The following is a 5,911-nucleotide window of genomic DNA, read 5'->3' as shown; positions in this document are numbered from 1 at the left end:
CCACTTAAATTAGATTTCGTCCTCGAAATCAACCCTTACCTTTCCTAATACGCCAGCATCCTAAGCAACACGATCACAATCTCGAGAATACCACAACCTTCCCAAGGCGACCGAAATCAACCATAGTAGAACTCACCAAACGTGAAGAAGAACGAACCTTAAAACCTTGCAGAAAACCAACTCTACATTTCCCGAAACCCGAAATCTCAAATTGGTCTGACTTCCCGATAGACCACACACACTGAACCACTATCATGCGAAATCCTCATTGAATACCAGACTAAACAAAACACTTCCAATACTGATTATCTTGATGCTTCCACATGAACAAAATCATTGACCTTATACTGCTATAGAATACTCATACTTGATAGAAGGATCAGATAATCCTTCGAGTATATATTCCTCTTTGCAACGGTTAGACTCAAACGAGAGCTATGCAACAGGGTCCAATCAACATATCTGAGATTATTTGATCCAAATGTAAGAGGCATAGCATGCCCCGAATAACAAGTGACTCCACACATGAATCCCAACTCACTGAAACCATTCTGACTCATCTTGCTGCCCTCTAGCAGCTTTCCAAAAGCAGCCGAGACCTCCCTGGTCCTAACTTGTCTGCCAACTACCTGAAACACCGGACTCGTACCTGATTGCGGAGCCAAAAGAGACACACACACACAGTCGCCCCACGTGACTCTCCGAAAGAAAAGCTCGACTGGCAATAATTGCCCCAACCACCTTGCCACCAAATCCACTACTAAAATGAATGCTACATGACCCACTATAGTCTTATATCATGCACTGTCTCCCACGACCTACCATTTCCTGATTCCAAGCATGTTGTGGCCTTCCCACAGTCTTACGAGCTGACCCACTCTGGTCCTAACGATGTGAAGAAATCCATGACCAATCACGGATTTGCCATACCCTCACCGCTTCCCATGGACCGGTGAATGCTACGAGCTACCCCGCAGTCTTACAACATTCCCACACTATCTGCCAACTAGTGAATGTTACGGGCCACCCCGTAGTCTTACAACACTTTTACACTAACTGCCAACTAATGTATGCTACGGGACACCCCGCAGTTTTACAACACTTCTTCTTTGTCACAACCGCCTCCCATGATCTTACTGCTAATCTAATGCTCCTAACATATCCAAAGTCGAGCATGCACTCAACCAAGCACCCAAGCTGAACTTGAGTCATGACTGGAATCCCAACCCAGGTCCACCAAAAGCCTGCTATCAATCACCAAGAAGGCACTAACCAACAGTTGGGAGGTTTCCCGAACCCCCAACTCGCACAATCCTCAATCCAGACGGCCACTTCAGCTGCCCTTCCCCCTTACGACGATGTGAAACTCACCCTAGTTTCATACCTGATTCCGCTCCCAGAAATCTTAATAGTTCTCCCCCACTTTGATTCGACTAAGCTCTCCCATCACTCAAGGTTCGAAGGATTCCCAATCCATCTTACCCCTTAATATTGAATTGCTAACAACATGCACTTACTATCCACACCCAAAGACTGCACACTCCTGAAGACTATATGAACACTCCATGAAATCCCAACAAAACTGATAACCCCACACGCTTTTAACGATACAATACCTAAATCTTGAAGCCCTCTAAACTGATGCCCAGACCAAAACCTCAGCAATATACCACTTCCCTTGCCACCCCCAAGAGCCAACCAACCATAATTTCTAAAACCACTGAATCCTGACGATACTGGAGAACTAACCCACTGAATTTGTAACACTCGTGTTTCTAGCCCAGGCATTAATATTAAGGTGATAGTCTAGGTTAACCTTTGTAACTCATTTTGAAGAAATGAAAAAGGAATTATGTGAATTCTATGTGTTTTATGTGTTTTATGCTTAATTACTAGGAGTTAATTAATTAAGAATAAAAATGAGCGTCAAAAATAAATTTTAGATAAAGCTGATATTTATTAAGAAAGTTGTAGTGGTCGTGACAAGGATTACGGATATATAAAGAATGCCGAAATTCGAGTTATAACGAAGAAGTTATGACCTGTCGAAGTTTCACGACAAAACCGGCTCGGTGCTGAATGTCGTAAAAAGTGAGTTTTTGATAAACTACTTTTTAGCCTTAGTGATCTAAACGAAACTCGTAGTGTTCGTTAAACCGAGAGTAGGTATAAAAAGAACGCCCAAATCTGACTTCGTATGAGGAAGTTATGATTTTTCGAAGTTTCAGCTTAGCAGTAGACAGCTAAAAACTCGAATTTTAGATCGAGTGATTTTTAGCCGACACGACCTAAACGAGAATCGAAGGTCTCGTAAATAGTAGCACAACGGTAAAAAGTCTGACGAAAACGGACGTCGTATGAAGAAGTTATGAATTTTTAACGAATTTCCTGTCCCGGTCTGTTAAAAATAATAATATAAAAACTAAAGTCAAAACTAGCCGATGAAGTCTAAACGGAAGTTGTAGAGCGTAATTTTACCTACGCGTGCATATAAAGAACGTCAAAAACGGAGCTCGTATGCGAAAGTTATGGATTTTAGAAGTTTTTGCACAAAAACCGAGAAAATTCGCATAGTCACGATTTGCCACGTCACCCTCGCTTAGAACGTGCCACGTGTCCGAGATTGGTGAGTCAGGCGAGCAACATGTCCGAGCTGCTGAGTCATCCAAGCACCTGACCTGATCCAAAGTGGTCCAGTAGCGATGCGACACGTACCTTTTTGCACGAGACCGAACCCTCGCAGCATGCCACGATGCCTCTACTTCGGACCCTAGACCTCGGTCCAGTAAGGAGCTGCCAGCAAGCCTTCGCAGGTGCGAGCCATGTGCGAGCCTTCCCCTGCGAACCTCGTATCTGCGACACCTGGAGCCTTCTCAGCCGTCAGATCAGGAGCTTCGGCCCCTATAAATAGGAGGGTGCGAGACCTCCCGGGGGTATTTTGAAAACTTGTCAATTTTAGCCCCTAAACCCATATTTCTTTCATTCTAACATCCCCCGAAGCCCCGATATCGATTATAACCCCCGGAATACGCCACGAAGTGCCCGTGAAGCCCGGAAAATTTATCTTTTCAGTTTCGAAGCCCAACCTTTGCAGAGCCCGATTTCTCAATAAAACTCCCAGTTTTATTAGAAACGAACGTTTTAGGAAACGAATTGCTGCCCGATTTTTATCAAAACATGTGAGTGTGTAGTTACTTTCACTTTACACATAGATATGAAGTATTTAGCTTAAAATACGTGCTATGTGTAAATATGTTAATTGTTTATTTGAGGTGACTGTTGAATAGATGTTTTATACAAGTTTTAAACTGTATATGTATTTTATCTACAAATATGTTGGGTAGAACATGGGTAGACAAAATAGTCGGTGGGTGTTAAAATGATGAGAGGCCTCGGTGTCGGTGTTGTTGCTGGTGTTGTTGTAGTCGTCTAGCGGAGTATAGATGACTCACAGACCTTTCTAGACAGTCTAGTGGTACACTAGCAAGTTCGCAACTTGTAGGTGTTGATGAACTAAATGTTCATTGGTGTACTCCAATCCCCATCATGGTTGCCTTTAGGACATGTATGGCTGAGGAGTCCCCTTAGCAGTAGTGTCCAACCCGATGATATTCCTTAGGCTAAGTCCCTTGTGTTAGGTGTTTAGGGACGTAAAGTGAGGACAATGGGAATGGGTAATCAGGGTTATTGTTGATTGGTGAACTTAATAAATTATTATTATTGTGGGTTGAAAACCCTATATGCTCACCAGGCTCCCAAGCCTGACCCACTCAGCTTTTTATGATTACAGGTAGTGGACCCCGAGCATAGTCGGAGGACGATGAGAGATTTTTGATTATAGGCCAGTAGTTGTAAATAACTGTTGAAAGGCGTATAATGTCTTGTTTATGCTTTTGATCTGTATCGGAACATGACATCCCGAGTTTTGATATATATATATATATATATATATATATATATATATATATATATATATATATGTATGTATATATGGGAAATATATACCTTCTTAAAGAAGGGTTTTGATAAACTTTTATCATATGTTGTTTGGGGACCTATTCCGCAACATCTTTTGAAATGATTTCTCTGATTTTATTTTAAAAAGCATAAATTAAATCGGTCTTTTCTGGCCGAGAAATTAGGGGATGTCACAATTGGTATCAGAGCATTAGTTTAAGCGAACTAAGAAATTATAGGATTTCTAGACTTAAACTTAGAATGCTAAGTGATGATTGTGAGGTGAGTGTCTACCATATTTTAGACACGAGCACTAGTTTATTTTAGGAAAGGTGCCTAAAATGCCTTTATGTGCTAAATGCTATATGTTGCCATATATGCCATTATTTGTTCGGATCTATGGTCTGTTGCCGACCGGATCTGGAAACCTTATGTGTGTAGGATTCTAAGCGTATGATTACGAGATTAGAACTAACATGTAAACGTTTAGGAGTGATAAGGGAATTAAAATATCTAACAAGGATAAGACCTAAATTCGCCTTATTCGGTATATAGATTGTAATGGCAAAAACTAGAAGTGGAGCGGGAAATGCAAACAGAAACCAACAACCTCAACCCCAAGTGGTGGAACAGGTGCCTATAGTAGGAGCTGCACCCGAACCCATCACCATGGCTGGAGTACGAGCTGTGATTCAGACCATGATGGCTGAACAGAGGGAGGAGTTGAGGCAAATGTTGCTGAACAATAGGGATGAACCTTCAATTCCTGTTGAACGACGTGAACTAAATGACGATCGATCTGAAGAAGGGAACAACAGCAGATCGATTGGTCATAGTGAACCGCCCGTGGTTGGGAGGAATAACCACGAGGGTAGAGTGGAGAGAAATGGGTGCAAGTATAAGGACTTTATGACTTGCAAGCCATCGACCTTCACTGGAAAAGAAGATCCTGTCGGAGTTATGGACTGGATCTCGGAAATGGAGTTGGCTTTCATGACTTGTGATTGCCAAGGCAAGTTACAAACCACCTTTGCAGTGCGTCAGTTCAGGGGTAGTGCTGCTCGTTGGTGGAACACATTGGGGAAATCCTTAAGCCCTAATGAGCAATTGCAAATGAATTGGGCAGAGTTCTTGGTGCACTTTAAGCGCAAGTACTACTCGGCCCAAAACGTACTTGAGTTAGAAAACCAATTTCTAACGTTGCAGAAGGGGAGTATGACCGTTGACGAGTATACGAATAACTTCACAGACAAAATGGAGTTTGCTTTGCGTATTGTCCTAGATGAGCTGGTGAAAATTGACAGGTACGCAAAGGGACTTCTATGGGAGTATGCGGTGCCAGTACATCAGGCACTTACTTTGGAGGCAGCTATCTGGGCTGCCAAGTCTGTTGAAGATATGATCAAGGGGAGAGCCGCCAGCAAGGTTGAAGTTGGCGAAAAGAGAAAGTTTGAAGGAACGTTAGGTTCCAATAAAAAGAACAAATTCTCGAAGTCTGGTTCGAGAAAATTCGGAGGAGGAGCCGAAGCCAAGTGGTGTGACAAGTGTAAGAAGAAACATGATGGGAAATACAGCGTGGGAGTCACTTGTTACAACTGTGGAAAGCCAGGGCATTATGCCAATGAATGAACCTTCACTAATAACGTTTGTCATGGGTGCCATGAAGAAGGGCATATTTTGAGGGATTGCCCGAAGAAGAAAGACGCAGCGAAACCCAATTTGCCACCAAAGCCGAAGGCGAGAGCCTTTCAGATAAAACTCGAAGCTGCGAAAGAAGAAGCCGATGTCGCTTCAGGTACCTTTCTCGTAAACGAATTGCCTGCCCAAATTTTGTTTGATTCTGGAGCCAATTACTCCTTTATATCGCATGAATTTGGTAGAAAACTAGCATTGCCTGTTGATAGACTAGTTAATGCTTTATTAGTCGAAATTGCTAGTGGCAAGTTTGTACCTG

The sequence above is a fragment of the Lactuca virosa genome, chromosome 9 (genome assembly GCF_052849685.1).
Source record: "Lactuca virosa cultivar CGN04683 chromosome 9, Lactuca_virosa_CGN04683_v6, whole genome shotgun sequence".
Taxonomy (NCBI): Eukaryota; Viridiplantae; Streptophyta; class Magnoliopsida; order Asterales; family Asteraceae; genus Lactuca; species Lactuca virosa.
The sequence above is the reverse complement of the archived record's forward strand: the minus strand, read 5'-3'. Positions refer to the sequence as shown.